Here is a 16,700-nt window from a genome sequence, read left to right as displayed (position 1 = left end):
GTCAGCTATTGATAAGTGGACATGTAGTTTAAAACTGAGCCTGTCAAAGACAGAGATTGTGCTGGTAGAGTGGGGTGTCTGATTGTCCACAAGAAGTCCGGCTGGTGACTCGGTGGTTGCCCTCTTCAGGTGGCTTGAGTGATGAGCCTGGGATTCCTTGTAGGGTCTGACCTTCCTCTCGAGGCACAAATCTCCTGTGAGTTTCCAGTAGTGTTGCCACTGGTATTGTGAGTCTTCCCTGAGCGAGTGGAGCTGATGTTGGTATCTTGGTCTGTCAAATGTCTAGAAAATCAAGCAGCCGGCGCTCCTTGCCCGTTAAGAAATAGGACCAGCTTTTGCTGACTTACATTAGCTCCTTGTGAATCAAAGGTGAGCTTTAAGGCTCTCTTCAAGGTCTTATTTAAAGCCAATTAGGTGTTTTTGAAAAGGAAACTGAGGTCATTCCTTCCATCTAGAGTTCTTGCTGCGGCATCCAGTGCCATCTGAATGATGACAGACTTAGTCGTCTTAGAGCAAGAGGCAGACCCTTCTCTGGGCTGTATCTCAGAAGGTTGTAGTCAGAAGTATCTTCGCATAAACATCATGCCCTAATTATAGTTTATGAATTATCCTTCTGTTGCGTGAACCAGGATTCTACCTTTATGGCTGGCACCAGTGAGCGTGAAATGTCCATCCTATGGAAAGATACAAGACCGCCCACAAAGTTGGGCCGGCAGAGCAAATATGGTCAAAACTCAGGCTAGCAGTATTTGGGCACCACAGAATCAGTTGGGTTACAACCTGCAGGCCCGACCCCAGCGCCGGCTGTTCCTGTGGTAGCCATAACTGAGTGACAAAACTGATAGCTCAGGTGCTCCTAATGCACCCCAAGTTTCACAGGCCTTTGTCAACTTCACATCAAATCAAGACGTTCAGCAAGGTCATGCTTAAAAACTTTAGTTGCTTCCTGCTAACTTTGGTACGCTCGGCAATGCAGGGGTCTCCATTCGGGTCATCAAAAAACAACAAAAAGGAGGGGCAAATGTGGGAGATTCGGAGGAAGTACTCCTGGTCTCGTGTGTAAAGATTCCACCTTGGCAATCTATGCCTATGCCTTTTTTCCAGCCACAATCTCAATATAACTTCAATCCTTTTTTAGGAAGAGGCAGAGGCAGAAACAGATGGAGAGGCAGAAATGTCCACTGGGCACATGAAGAACCACAGATGGTCACCAGAAGTCGCAGTGTGACGACTCAAAAGAAACCCTAGTTGTAAATCTTTCCAGCTCCACCCTAACCCCCCCAGAGATGGCGGTTCTAGAGAAAGGCCTAGGTTTTGTGCCCACCCCCAAAGAAGATTCATTCAAACTGCACTGTGAGATGGCAGCTTTGTTTCGAAAGATCAGATTACACTTTTTCTTTAAAGATCGCCCGAAATTGGATACAAGTGGTGATACCAATCTAAGGAATCCATCTTTCTTTACGCCCCCCCGCTACCGCGGTCCCGTTAGAGGTACTTACTTTTGAGAAGGCGGTCCACCATGAAAATCAACACCTGGAACCTCCTAGGGCCTTTCAGAACATCTCCAAACTGAAACGTACAGCGATCCATTCTTTATCCCATAATCCAGACATCACATTAAAACCAGCAGATAAAGGAGGTGCGATTGTGGTTTTAGACACAACCTACTATAGACAGGAATGTCTGAGGTTACTCAGTGATGAATCCTACTACCACCATATTTCTATCGATCCGACCCCATGCCTACAACGTAAGATACGTGGAATGATAATAGAAGCTGAATCAGTCGGATGGATTACTCAACAAGAAGCTGAGTTCCTGGATACAAAGAACCCCAGGATCCCATACTTTTACTGTCTTCCCAAAATCCACAAAGGACTTCCTCCCCCGGGGCGCCCAATAGTGTCCGGGATTGGTTCCCTTTTGGAACCCTTATCAAAATTTTGTGACTTTTTTCTACAACCAATTGTCCAGAAAACATCTACTTTCTTAAAAGATACGAAAGACACGTTGGTCCTACTTAATGATGTTAATGAAGCAGGTACCACAGACATATTAATATGTCTAGATGTGGAGGCCCTATACACTAACATTCCACAAGAAGCAACACTGGCTGCTGTGGAGGACATACTTCTGGCCGAGACTTGGACTCATAATACTCCCGTTAGTTTTGTCATGCAATGCGCAAGTGTGGCCCTCCAAGAAAATTTCTTTCAGTTTGAAAAACGTCTCTTTCACCAGATACAGGTAACTTCTATGGGCAGTACTTTTGCGCCGAGTCTAGCTTGCTTGTACATGTTCGCCTTTGAACGACGCCACATTCTTGCTCCTGAACAACCTTTCTTTTCCAACATTAGGCTATGGCGTCGTTACATAGACGATATTCTAGTGATTTGGAAGGGCAATGAAGATCAAGCAACAGCTTTTACGCAGTGGGTTAATACGTTGGATACTCATCTTCGTTTTAGCTCCACCATCTCTGACAAAGAGGTATCCTTTCTTGACCTACGAATTATACTTAGAGATGGTTATCTTCACTCTTCTGTGTTCCATAAACCCACTGATAGGAATAGCCTGCTACTTTACAATAGCCATCATCCTAAGGCATTACGAGATAACTTACCTTTTGGCCAGTTCCTAAGAATACGACGTAACTGCTCAGATAAGAGTGATTTCCATATTCAAGCTAATACATTGTGTCGTAAACTTGGTGAACGCAACTACCCAGCGAGTAACATCCGACAAGCAAAGAAGAGGGCCAGTAATATACCTAGAGAAACTTTACTGACTACTAACACCCGAACACAGCAATCTAGGCTGACTTGTGCGACCACATTCACCCCGTTAAGTAACCGGATCAAAGGTATTGTTCGTAGATTCTGGCCGATTCTTACAAGTGCAGGCAAGACACTAGAATGCCCTCTATTTGCCTTCAAGAGAACTCATAATATTAAGGACCTAGGGCCATATGTACGAACACATTTTCCTATAGACACAGAATGGGTAAAACCCTTTGCTACATCTGGCCCCTAGTAGTCCTAGACCTAGTAGTCCACACGAGACCTACAACACACCGACCTCTTGACAACACCGGTCCCAGTCAATGGCTCAAAGTAAAAGGACACTATCAGTGTGGAGGTTGTAATGTTTGCCCAATCACTAGGAGCACGCATGAGGTAGATATAAGTGAACCTAAGACCTGGCAATTGAGGTCCCATACCAATTGCCGCACAAAAGACTGTATTTATATGATTACATGTCCGTGCAGTCTGAAGTACATTGGTATGACGACCAGGATGGTGAAAATCCGAATTAACGAACATCGCAGCACTATTAGATGTAAGAGGTCCGCCACAAAATTGACCAACCATTACATTGAGAAACAACACACTCCCGAGGACATCAGATGGATCATTCTAGAAACTATTAGGGACAATAAAGACTGTACGACAAGACTTTTTGAGAAAGAGCAGCGATGGGTCTTCAGGCTTAAGACCCATATATCTGGCCTCAACGACGATATTCAGTGGACTAGTTTTATCCACTAGGAACCACATCGTTTTGTATTTTTCTTTTATATAGGAATTCCTTTCCTTCACTAATATTCTATTTTTTCTGACATGGGTCTAACTTCATCATTAGGATGAGGATGGGGACTTTGCCCTCTCTATTATATGGTGTAGCTGACATCATTTGTATGGACCCCCTTTAAGATGGCCGACAAAGTGTGACATTCTTTACTTTCATCTTTTATACGAGTCCTTTTTCTATTTCTGATCTCTCCTCTCTCTTTTTAATGGCTGTGTAACCGATCATACCCCAGAGTTCCGGGGATTATCAGCAGGCGTAGGTGGTCCAGTATCCTTGTCTCCACATTAAGTAAGTGCTCTTTGGTGAGCTTTTTGGATTTTTGCATATTCATCTGCCTCTAGACGCAGTTTTGACTTTTTTTACCTGCGTCTTTGAAAATTGAACCGCCTTAGTGTTTACAGCGTAGCGTTTCCCACGTTTTCATACGGGCTTCAACAGGGACACTACGAGATCCCTAGTACTCATGGCTACAAGTTCAGCAGCGCGCTAAGTGTTCCGCATGCGCATCCGGTTACTATTGTTTTTGAAATGAGATGAGACGCGTGGGGTTCTCCACGCGCTCGCTCATCTTCTATTTTTTTCCTTTTTACGAGCTGGGGACACGTGTTAAACCTCACGGTCTCCCAGCACGTACAACTGCACTCTACGAGGGTTCTGGGATCAACGTCCGGATGAGCAGGGACGCACCTTCAGTACTGTGCGCTGACTCATCCGGTGTTGATTTGGTTAACAAGTTTAGACACGCTGGGATTTCCGCGTGCTCGCTCGTTTATTATTGTTTATTATTTTAAGCTGTAATGCACTATGAGTTTCACGCCCTCCCAGCTTAGAGAGAGATATATATAGATATATGTTTTTACTTAATGCACCTCCTCGGCTGTATACAATACCTTTATAGTGACAGCCCTTTTTTTGAATCTTCGTGTATATTTCGTGTCCTTATACACACTCTTGTGCCTTATATATATTTTTAAGGAACAGCAGTGACATTTTCTGCCAAAGTGTGATATAGCCATTACATCTGTTTCCTTGACACTCCTCTCCCTGGAACATTTTTTCTTTTCCGAATCAATGTCCATACCTACATGCATGAAGTTTGACACATTGACTTCCATGTTTCTTTTACTTTATGAATACATCAGGAGCATCCGCCAGCCCCTATGCTCCTTTGCCTTTCACTTTAACCTGCTCTGATATGTTACTAGGCCGTGTAATAGTTTTCGGTGATAGAAGTTGTTTGTTTTTGATAACTCACCTTGCTTGTTATGGTCTTTAGATTGCGCTACACGTACAGACTCCTTATTGAACTAATGTATCATCTAAGGGTCTTATGTTCTCTGTGTACTAATTTAGACCATAGTGGATTTTCAAAGCCTGAAGTCTCCCCGATGAGGCCATTCCTTTAATATTTGGAGGGTAAGCTTTGTGGTCTTTATTAAATGAGCTTTTTCACTTCACTAATATTGTACTTCCGTCACATGGCACCGTGTGGGATCCCTCACAAGTGTATGGGATAATATCTCTAGATATTGTGAACATTCCACCACTGACTATTGTGAGTTGCTGTGACTTTGGTTTCTTTCTTCCCTGTTTTTACTAGGTTTCTGGATTTCCGTACTGTGGAAGTCCGAATTGCTTAAAAGATTAGGTATGTACTGTGGTCCTGAAGAATCGCATTAAGATCATTTATTGACTAAAAAAAAGGCGAGAAACATGTTGACCGATGATATCGAGTAACACAGGGGATCCTGTGTTTACTCCCTTTTTTTACAACTCTCGATTGTGAGAATTAGTACTTTATTTCTATATGGGGAGTGTAGGCATTAATCTACCATATCCCTGTGCATTGTTTTTAATCATGTCAGAGGTTCCAGCATTAGAATAAACTTGCAAAACTGTTACCTCTAGTCATTTTTAACTATCCTTACACCAATCCTTCATGATTTTTTGACCGGTTGTACATCACTTCCAAAAGATCTCTGGCAAAGAGCCCCTGTGTGGGGCCCGTCAGGCATTGCAGTGCCGGCCTGTCGAGGAGCTTGGCCCTATGATGAAGCATGTCACCGGAAGGTGAGTGAAGGCCCTTGCTTCGATCATTTTTGGATTCCATCGAATGCTGAACCATTTAGTGTGAAAGAAACCTTCTGGCGTTTTTGGAACCATGTGTACCTTTTTTGATTTATTGTCTCCATTCGGGTTACAGCTAGTAGGTCCTCCCCTGGTACTCTCTGCCCCGGCGGGACCCGCTACTGGACCCTTTCTGACTTCCGTACAAACTTCCACTCTGGCCCGAGCTCCACGCGTCGCTGCTGGATATGCCCTTGGATGGGTCCCCGATCTGCAATGGTTTAGGGATTGCAGGGCCACAGTGCATTCCTTGAGGTCTCGAATCTCTGAATAGCAATTTCCCCATCACTTCCACAAGTTTAGGGGTTACTTCATGGGGCTAGCCAATAGTCAGCAGCAGCCTCTTTCAGTGATGCTTTAGGCAGGCCAAATCGTCCAGGGTTGCAGAGGTTGTGCCGGCAGGCATTACACAGGCAAGGAGGGGCACCAGTTCTTCAATTCTTCGTGCCCTGGTACAACACTCAACAAACCCCTTTAGTTTGTCCTCAGCAGATCACACTCAACCCATGCAATACAGGATTCAACTCTCCCTGCCAGATTGGCAGTCCATCACGTCCTACAAACTGATCTTGCAGTTTGCAAATGGTTCAAGATGGCTGTGTCCTACCTTTCATCTCCTCCCCACCCAATATTCCTCCTGCACCAGAACGAGTTTCAGAGGAGCATCTTGCTGTAGGAGGTGTACCTCTTACTCTCTAAGGGTGCCATAGAGTGGGTACCTGAATCAGAGAACGTTGGGGGTTTGAGAGGGTTGTTATTCACAATACATCCTCGTCCCAAATAAGGGTGGGGGCCTCAGTCCTATTCTGCATCTCTTCGACCCCTGAAGGCCTTTCTGCGGAAGGATACATTCAAAATGCTCTCTCACCAGATCCTATGTGCTCTTGACCCGAGAGACTGGACTTGCAGGATATGAATCTTTAAATACCTGCCCTGCAGTCCCACAGCTGTTACCCATGCTCAAGCTGACTGACACATTGCTACTCTGTTGAGGGGGGTCAGTTGAGGTATGTGGAGATCAGAGACTTCCTATTTCCTGCAGAGGACTTTCAGCACATCAACCTACTGGTGCTACGGGCCATCCACTTGGCCCGGAAGACTTTCTTGCTGATCCTCCAGTTCGGACTAAAGCAAGTTCCCATGAACACTACCAGAATGGTTTGGGTTACTGAAGCCTGTGCCTCAAGGGTTGGAATCTCTGGAGGTAGCTGGAGCAGCAGACAAGCCTTCTGGTCACCAACTACCTGGTGAGGTTCCTGAATGTCAGAGGAGGCAAACTGAGCAGATGTCACCTGTCTGATCACAAGAGGCATTTGCATTCCAAGGTGATGCAGGGCCTCTTCCACCAGTGAGGGAAATCCTGGCTTGATTTTTTCACTACCATTGAGAATGGACCTGAGAATTGACCCCAGATCAGGCTGCCACTTTGGGAAGACCTCCTGTCTCAGCAACGGGGCAGGGTCCACCACCCGAATCTGTGCAATTTATTGTGGCCGTTGACCCATTTGTGACACTCCAGTGGTGCATTAACTTGGTTTTGACATTTCTCATGTGTTCGCCCTTTGAGCCGATTCATAGTTGCTCACTTCGTTTATTGACCCTGAAAACAGTTTTTCTCATTGCAATTACATCAGCTTGTTGTGTGAGTGAACTTCAGGTACTTTCGATGCAACCGTTCTACACCACTTTCTTCCCTAACAAATTGGTGCTGAGGACTCGGATGACCTTTGTGTCTAAAACTGTGACTGCCAAGTTGAACACTCAGTCTTTCAGCTTGTGTTCTCTGTTCCCCTCATCCCTCAAAAGGGGAGCAGAGGCTCCATCATTTGCAACCCAAAAAGGCTTTATGTTTTTACATTGATCCTTACCAAGGCCAAGTGAGTGGACTGTCAACTTGTTCTTGGGTTTTCTGGAATGAAGAAATGGAAGGTCTGAGAGCCTGTTCCACCAGGGCCAAGGTCACTACCAATGTGCTTGCATGAAGGGTGCAAGTTCTTGATATCTGCCAGGCTGCAACATGGAGATTGGTGAATACATTCATGGAGCACAACTGCCTTGACAGACAGTTCCAGCCCTAAGGATACTTCTGTTTCTTGGTTATGCTGGATTTTTTCATTTGAGTCTACTCCACAGATACCCCCCACCATCCTTTGAGGCACAGCTTTGGCATCCAATCTGAAGTGAAGGACAAGTTAAACACCACCAGAACCAACTTTACCAACTGCATGACCATGGTAGCAGTCTGGATGCAAACCAGCTGCCTGCAGCTCAACTCCAACAAGATGGGAGTACGGTCTTCAGCAACAAGACCTTCCCATTGGATTCCATCTGGTGGCCGTCAGAGCTAGAACCAACACCCACACCCACAGACCATGCAAGAAATCTATGGATCATCCTATAAGATAGGCTCAACATGAGAACTCAAGTCAGTACAGTGTGCACCTCCTGGTTCCACGTATGCTGTGAAAGATCTTCAAATGGTTGTCTCAGAATACCAGATGGACACAAGCACTCATCACCAGCAGGCAGGACTACGGAACACTCTCTATGCCGTAATCTCCAAACAACTCCTACAGAGACTCCAGACCCTCCAGAACACAGCTGCAAGAGTCATACTTGACACTGATGCTGCACCCACATCACACCGCAGCACAGGAAGCTTCACTGGCTCCCTATTCGCAAGCGCAGCCAATTCAAACTTCTCACACACACACATACAAAGCTCTACACAACACAGGACTAGAAAACCTGAGCAGCCGCATACACATTTACTAACCCACCAGACAACTACGTTCTTCCCCACTCTCACTCGCACACTTGCCTCGCATCGGCAAAAGCAAAACTGAAGGTCACTCATTCTCCTACATCACACCCAAGACATGGAACAACGTCCATCAACCCATCAGAGCGTACACCTCACTTCTTGAGTTCTGCAAGAAGCTGAAGACCTGGCTTTTCATATAAGCACCTTGGGAACCACATACCTACACGCCTGCCCAGGTACCTGGATACCCTCTCAGGTGACTAGTTCACTATACAAATCAACATAACATCACAGGGATCTGAGGTTAGAAGCATCCATTAAACAAACAAATTACTTGCCACTCTTTCTGGTGGATACTCTTACGGCAGATTCCTTGCTTCCCTCCCATCTCCCTATTCTGTGGAGAGGCCTCTTTTTGACATCTCAAAGTTAGTTAGTGATCAGCACATTATCACACACAATTATTGTATGCTATGTGTTTAAGAGTGTGGAAAGGAAAAAGAGAAAAATTGAAGTCAGTGTGCAGGGGTGGTGTTTATATGTGGCTCCACTCTGTTATTTCTGGGATGGTATGAAGTCATATTGGAGCCACGTGCTATCACCCACCAGCACCTGGGAGCAGAACATTGTTAGGATCCAGTCCGACAGCTGGGGATATTCTAAGGTGGGATATCTGGGGATATTCTAAGGTGAGATATCTGCATTTAGATCCACCAGAAGTAGGATTACAGAAGATAAGTAATATGTTTGTCTTGAACATCCATGCAATGTGTCCCACCTCTATATCATCCTTCACATGTTTGGCTGAGAAGATAGTGTGGGCCACTTTCCTTGGAGCATTGAATACTGCTAGAGAGTCCTCTCTCCCAGACATCCAGGGGAGGAAGGGATGTGAGGGCTGCTTAGCAGGAGGTCTGGATCCAGAGACGGTAGGGGATGTTGGGAGTTAGGGGGGTAGTTAGGTGCTAGGCAGGAGGACTGGATTCAGAGGAAGTAGGGGATGTTGCTGGGGGGATAGGTGCTGGGCAGGAGGTCTGGATCCAGAGAGAGTGCAGGGGATGTTGTGGGGGGTAGCTGGTAGGAAGGAGGTCTGGATCCAGAGAGAGTGTAGGGGATGTTGTGGGGGGTAGCTGATGGGAAGGAGGTCTGGATCCAGAGAGAGTGTAGGGGATGTTGGGGGGGTAGCTGATGGGCAGGATCTCTGGATCTAGAGAGAGTAAAGGATGTGGGGCAGCATTTGAGAACAAAGACTGTATCCAAATTGTGACACAAATGTTACCACCGCCCTCGCGTGCAAGACTCAACCACCACGTGATAACTCTACGTGATACCAGTGCGTGCCAACATAGGACATTGTTTAACTATGGAAATCTACCCACTGGCGCCAGCTGGCAGATTGTTAATTAAATATGGAAATAGAGAAGACCAGGATGCCTTTGTTCAGCAGTGAGGGCACGGAGCTGGCACTAATTAATGGCCTGTGATAGGCTGTCACCTACAATCAGGCACTCTGAAGCCTGACCTGGGGAGGACGGGGCTGAACCTAACTGTAAAATAAACAAGCATGGCAAAGCCAATAGGTCTCGCCTATACCAGAGCTTTTGGGTTTGGCAATGTGGTTTGCCATGTTGTACACCAGTTTGGCTGTTGTTCAGCACGGCTGAAAGCTAGAGGCATGGAGTGTCATACAGTGCAGTGGGGAAGTAGAGTGTCATAGAGTGGATTTGTTGGAGCATCATAGATGGAGTGGGGGAGTAGAGTGGTGTAGAGTTGAGTAGAGGGGAGTAGAGGTCAGTGGTTCAATGGCAGAGAGTGTTGTGGAGTGGATTATAGTGGGTTGGAGTGTACTGAGGTAGTGGGAGATGAGATTGGAGTAGAGTGGGGTGGATTGAGTGGAGTTTGGTGGATTGGTGTAGGGTGGACTGGATTGTGGTGGGTTTGAGTGGATGGATTAGATTGGATTAGGGTGGGGTGGATTGGATAGGAGTGGAGTGGGTGGTGTGGTGTGGATAAAGTTGGACTGGGGTGGGGTGGTGTGAGTTGAACTGAATTGGGATGGGGTGGATTGGATTCACTGGATTGGAGTGGGGTGGGTTTGAATCGAGTGGGGTGGTTTGGATTCGCCTGAGTGTATTGGATAGAAGTGGGGTGTGGTGGGGTGGATCGAACTAGAGTGAGATGGATTGGAGTGGGGTGAATTGGATTGCAGTGGGGTGGATTGGATTGGAGTGGGGTGAGCTGCAGTGAAATGGACTGGATTGGAGTGGGGTGTGTTTGAGTGGATTGGGGTGCATTTGAGTGGGGTAGATTGCATTGAGGTGGGGTGGACTGGGGTAGGGTGGATGGATTGGATTGGGGTGGGGCAGACTTAACTGGGATGGGTGGATTCCATTGGAGAGGGGTAAACTAGGGTGGCTTGGAGTAGGGTGGATTGGACTGGGGTAGGGTGGATTAATGTGGACTGGATTGGACTAGAGTGGGGTGGTGAGGTGGGTTGGATTGGAGTGAGGTGGATTAGGTAGCAGTGGACTTGATTGGAGTGGGTGGAATGGGTGGGATGGATTGGATTGGTGTGGGTTATAGTGGGTTGGGTTGGATTAGAGTGGGGTGGGTTGGACTGAAGTGGATGAGATAGAAGTGGGGTATCTTGGATTGGATTGGGGTGATATTATTGTATTGGAGTGGGGTGGATTTGACTGGGCTGGACTGGGGTGAAATGGTGTGAGGTGGATTGAATTGGATTGTGTGGAGTAGGTTGTGGTGGATTGAAGTGGGAGGAATTGGGATGAAATGAGGTGGACTGGATTGGAGTGAGGTGGATTAAATTGGAGTAAGGTGAATTGGAGTGGGGCACATTGTTTTGGACTGAAGTGGGACAGATTGTTTTGGATTAGAGTGGAGCAGATTGCAGTGGGGCAGATTGTTTTGGATTGGGGCAGATTGTTTTGGATTGGAGTGGGGCAGATTGGAGTGGGTTGGATTGATTTGACTGGATTGGGGCAGATTGTTTTGGGGTGGTGCAGATTGTTTTGGACTGGAGTGGGGCAGATTAGATTGGGATGCGTTGGGAGGATTTGAGTGGGGTGGGTTTGGACTGGATTGCATTGGGAATGAGTGGTTTGGATGGGGAACGCCTGGACCAACGACTCCGGAACCACGGAAGCGGAACCACGCTTGCTTTAACAACGACTCCCTTTTTCTCTGCCTTAACAATGCATGTGCTAAACAATAAAAGAAGAGAAAATCTGCCTTAACCATGCATGTGCTAAACAATAAAAGAAGAGAATAAGGGAGAGTGGATCTGCAGATGACACAGCCAGGTAGGTGGGGCTGGGGCAGAGTTTGGGGTAGTTTTTAGGAGTCTGAGGTCGGGGTAGTTTGTTTTTTAGGGGTGCGGGCTTCGGGGTAGTTCTGGTTTTTAGGGGCAGGGGGATTGGGGTCGTTCTGTTTTTAGGGGTGGGGTGGGGGAGTCAGGTAGTTTTGTTTTGGGGGTGATGGGGTCGGGGTACTTTTGTTCCTTTGGGGGTGGTTGCGAGGTAGTTTGGTTTTTGGGGGTGGGGGATTGGGGTAGTTTGGTTGTGGGAGTTGGGGGGTCGCAGGGTAGTTTGGTTTTTGGGGGTGTAGGGATCAGGGAACTTTTGTTTTTGGGGTGCAAGGGTGGGGGGGGCAGGGTAGTTTTTGAGGGTGAGGGTACTTTTGTTTTTGGGGGTGGGGGTCAGAGTACTTTGGTTTTTGGGGGAGGCGGTTGAGGTAGTTTGGTTTTTAGGGGTGGGGGGTCGGGGTAGTTTGGTTTTTAGAGGCAGGTTGGGGGGTTGGTTGTTTTTTAGAGCAGGTAGGGGAGGTCAGGGAAGGGTTGATGGCTCAGGGTTGGTGGAAGGTATCCAGGGTAGTTTTGTTTTAGTGGTGGGGTACTTCTGGGCCTTAGAGAAGGTGGGGGGGTTGCATGCTAGAACCACGCATGCCGTTCCCACACATGCCTTTACTAGGCATGCTTTTACAACTAAAGAAACTTGTAAAGGCATGCGTGGGAACAACACAGTTGTCATTCCGACTGCGTTGTTCAGGCATGAGTAGTTTCAGCATTCGTTGTTCTATCATACATTCAGTTTGGATTGGAAGTGCAGTGAGGTGGGGTGGATTGTAGAGGGGTGGACTCGGCTGTACTGCACAATTATGTGTTAGCATCATTTTAGAAATTACACATAATCAAAAAACAATGTTGCTTGGTAATCTTTTGAGAACAGTGCCCACGAGCAAAAAACAAAATAAAACCTGAGTACAAAGTGAGAAAAGGCGACTTGGCCAAATAAAAAGAAAGTTAGGTATAAAAAATAAAACTTTGCATTTTTATTGCTCCTGCTATGCACATTTTTGCCAGTCATACTCTTGTGTTTGCAGGGCACTAGAAGTTAAAAAGAAAAAAATAGTACCTCAGTCACGTCGGGAGCAGTGGAGGGGCACTGATTAAGTTGATTCAATCACTGCTTGGTCTCTGCTCCACACAGAGAAAAGGAAATGATGCTTGCCTGCAGTGACAAATTACGAGGCTGTAAAAAAAGTGCCACGCAAACCAACAAATGGTAAGTGCCTGGCGGGCTCCAACCAAGTTTGGAGTGGTGGTAGGAGAAATTACAATTACTTTTAATTAAATTTATACCACGTGAAAGAGAAGTGTATAAGGATTCTGGCTGTACGAAGAAATTTGGGATAATTTGGGACAGCTGGGGAGCAAGAAGTCATGGTGGACCAGAAACTCTCTCTAAAAGCATTATTGGATGAATGCAGACACTACTATGAACACCTTGTAAACATGAGACCCTGATAGCTTAGTGGTGGGAATAGAGAAAGGGTTAAAGGACATGAAATGGGGCAAAGATGTGTCATTCTTACACTGGGATATCCAATGTGGTGGATGACGGATTTAGAATTTCTGACTTTACTGTTTACCTTGTGTGATGTATTATGTAAAATAAATATATTAAAAAAGAATTGTACCACCTGGAATTTGAACACGTTTTCCGATCACAACCTTGACCGTCAGAAAAAGGTAAAATAGGCTTAAAATCGGTTTTAAGCAGAAATACTCACCATTAATGGTTGCTTACAAAACTTTCTGAAGTTCACAAATTACTCAAAGTTTAACTTAAAACTTGCCGAGGAAAAACATCCGACAACGCACTCTTGTAACCACAGACCACCCGGTCACAGGGAACAACGCACACTACTGACCGCAGACCAACCTGTCACAGGGAACAATTCACACTACTGACCACAGACCACTAGGTCACAGGGAACAACGCACACTACTGAACACAGACCACCCGGTCACAGGGAACAATTCACACTACTGACCACAGACCACTAGGTCACAGGGAACAATTCACGCTACTGACCGCAGAACACCCCGTCACAGAGCACACCGCACTCTTGTAACCACAGACCACCCGGTCACAGGGAACAACGCGCAATATTAACGACAGACCACCCGGTCACAGGGAACAACACGCAATACTGACCGCAGACCACCCAGTCACAGGGAACAACGCGCAATACTAACCACAGACCACCCGGTCACAGGGAACAACGCACACTACTGACCGCAGACCAACCTGTCACAGGGAACAACGCACACTACTAACCACAGACCAGCCGGTCACAGGGAACAGCGCACACTACTGAACACAGACCACCCGGTCACAGGGAACAATTCACACTACTGACCACAGACCACTAGGTCACAGGGAACAATTCACGCTACTGACCGCAGAACACCCCGTCACAGAGCACACCGCACTCTTGTAACCACAGACCACCCGGTCACAGGGAACAACGCGCAATATTAACGACAGACCACCCGGTCACAGGGAACAACACGCAATACTGACCGCAGACCACCCAGTCACAGGGAACAACGCGCAATACTAACCACAGACCACCCGGTTACAGGGATCAACGCCGCAGACCACCCGGTCACAGGGCACACCGCACACTACTGACCGCAGACCACCCGGTCACAGGGAACAACTCACACTACTGACCGCAGACCACCCGGTCACAGGGAACAACGCACACTACTAACCGCAGACCACTTGGTCATAGGGAACAACGCACTCTACTAACCGCAGACAACCCGGTCACAGGGAACACCACACACTACTAACCACAGACCACCCGGTCACAGGGAACACCACACTCTACTGACCACAGACCACCCGGTCATAGGGGACAATGCACACTACTGACCACAGACCACCCGTTCACAGGGAACAACACACATTACTGACCACAGACCACGCGGTCATAGGGAACAACGCACACTACTGACCACAGACCACTCGGTCACAGGGAACAACGCACTCTTCTAACCACAGAGCACCCAGTCACAGGAAACACTACACTCTAACCACAGACCACCCGATAATACTGAACGCACACTACTAACCACAGCTCACCCGATCACAGTGAACAACTCACACTACTAACCACAGACCACCAGGTCACAGCAAACACTACACACTACTAACCACAGACCACCCGGTCACAGGGAACCCTTTACTCTACTAACCACAGACCACCCGGTCATAGGGAACAACACGCACTACTAACCACAGACCATCCAGTCACAGGGAACAACGCACACTACTGACCGCAGAACATCCGGTCACAGGGAACACCACACTCTACTAACCACAGACCACCCGGTCACAGGGAACACCACACTCTACTAACAACAGACCACCCGGTCTTAGGAAACAATGCACACTACTAACCACAGACCAACCGGTCACAGGGAACAACGCACACAATTCCTGACCGAAGACCACCTGGTCACAGGGAACAATGCACAATATTAACCACCAACCACCTGGTCACAGGTAACAATTCACACTACTTACCGCAGAACACCCGGTCACATGGAACAAAGCACACTACTGACCACAGACCACCCAGTCACAGGGAACACCACACTCTACTAGCCACAGACCACCCAGTCACAGGGAACACTGCACTCTCCTAACCACAGACCACCCAATAATAGGGAACAATGCACACTACTAACCATAGACCACCCGGTCACAAGGAACACCGCGCTCTACTAAACACAGACCACCCGGTCACAGGGAACAATGCACACTACTAACCACAGCTCACCCAATCAAAGGGAACAACTCACACTACTAACCACAGACCACCTGGTCACAGGTAACAACGCAAACTACTGACCGCAGACCACCCGGTCACAGGGGACAATGCACACTACTGACCGCAGACCACTTTGGTTATAGGGAACAACGCACACTACTAACCACAGACAACCCGGTCACAGCGAACACCACACACTACTAACCACAGAGCACCCGGTCACAGGGAACACCACACTCTACTGACCACAGAGCACCTGGTCACAGGGAACACAGCACTGTACTGACCACAGACCACCCGGTTACAGGGATCAACACAGCAGACCACCCGGTCACAAGGAACACCACACACTACTGACCGCAGACCACCCTGTCACAGGGAACAATGCACACAACTGACTGCAGACCACCCGGTCATAGAGAACAATACACATTACTGACCATAGACCACCCGGTCACAGGAAACAACACACACTACTGACCACAGACCACTCGGTCACAGGGAACAACGCACTCTTCTAACCACAGACCCCCCAGTCACAGGAAACACTACACTCTACTAACCACAGACCACCCGATAATACTGAACAATGCACACTACTAACCACAGACCACCCAGTCATAAGGAACACCGTACTCTACAAAATACAGACCACCCTGTCTCCGAGAACAACGCACACTACTAACCACAGCTCACCCGATCACAGAGAACAACTCACACTACTAACCACAGACCACCTGGTCACAGGGAACACCACACACTACTGACCGCAGACCTCCGGGTCACAGAGAACCCCATACTCTAATAATCACAGACCACCCAGTCATAGGGAACAACGCGCACTACTAACCACAGACCACCCGGTCACAGGGAACAACGCACACTACTAACCACACACCACCCGGTCACAGGGAACACCACACTCTACTAACCACAGATCACACGGTCATAGGAAACAATGCACACCACTAACCACAGACCAACTGGTCACAGGGAACAATGTACACTACTGACCGAAGACCACCTGGTCACAGGGAACAACGCACTCTTCTAACCACAGACCACCCGGTCACAG

This window comes from Pleurodeles waltl, chromosome 4_1 (genome assembly GCF_031143425.1).
Source record: "Pleurodeles waltl isolate 20211129_DDA chromosome 4_1, aPleWal1.hap1.20221129, whole genome shotgun sequence".
Taxonomy (NCBI): Eukaryota; Metazoa; Chordata; class Amphibia; order Caudata; family Salamandridae; genus Pleurodeles; species Pleurodeles waltl.
This window is presented reverse-complemented; position numbering follows the sequence as displayed.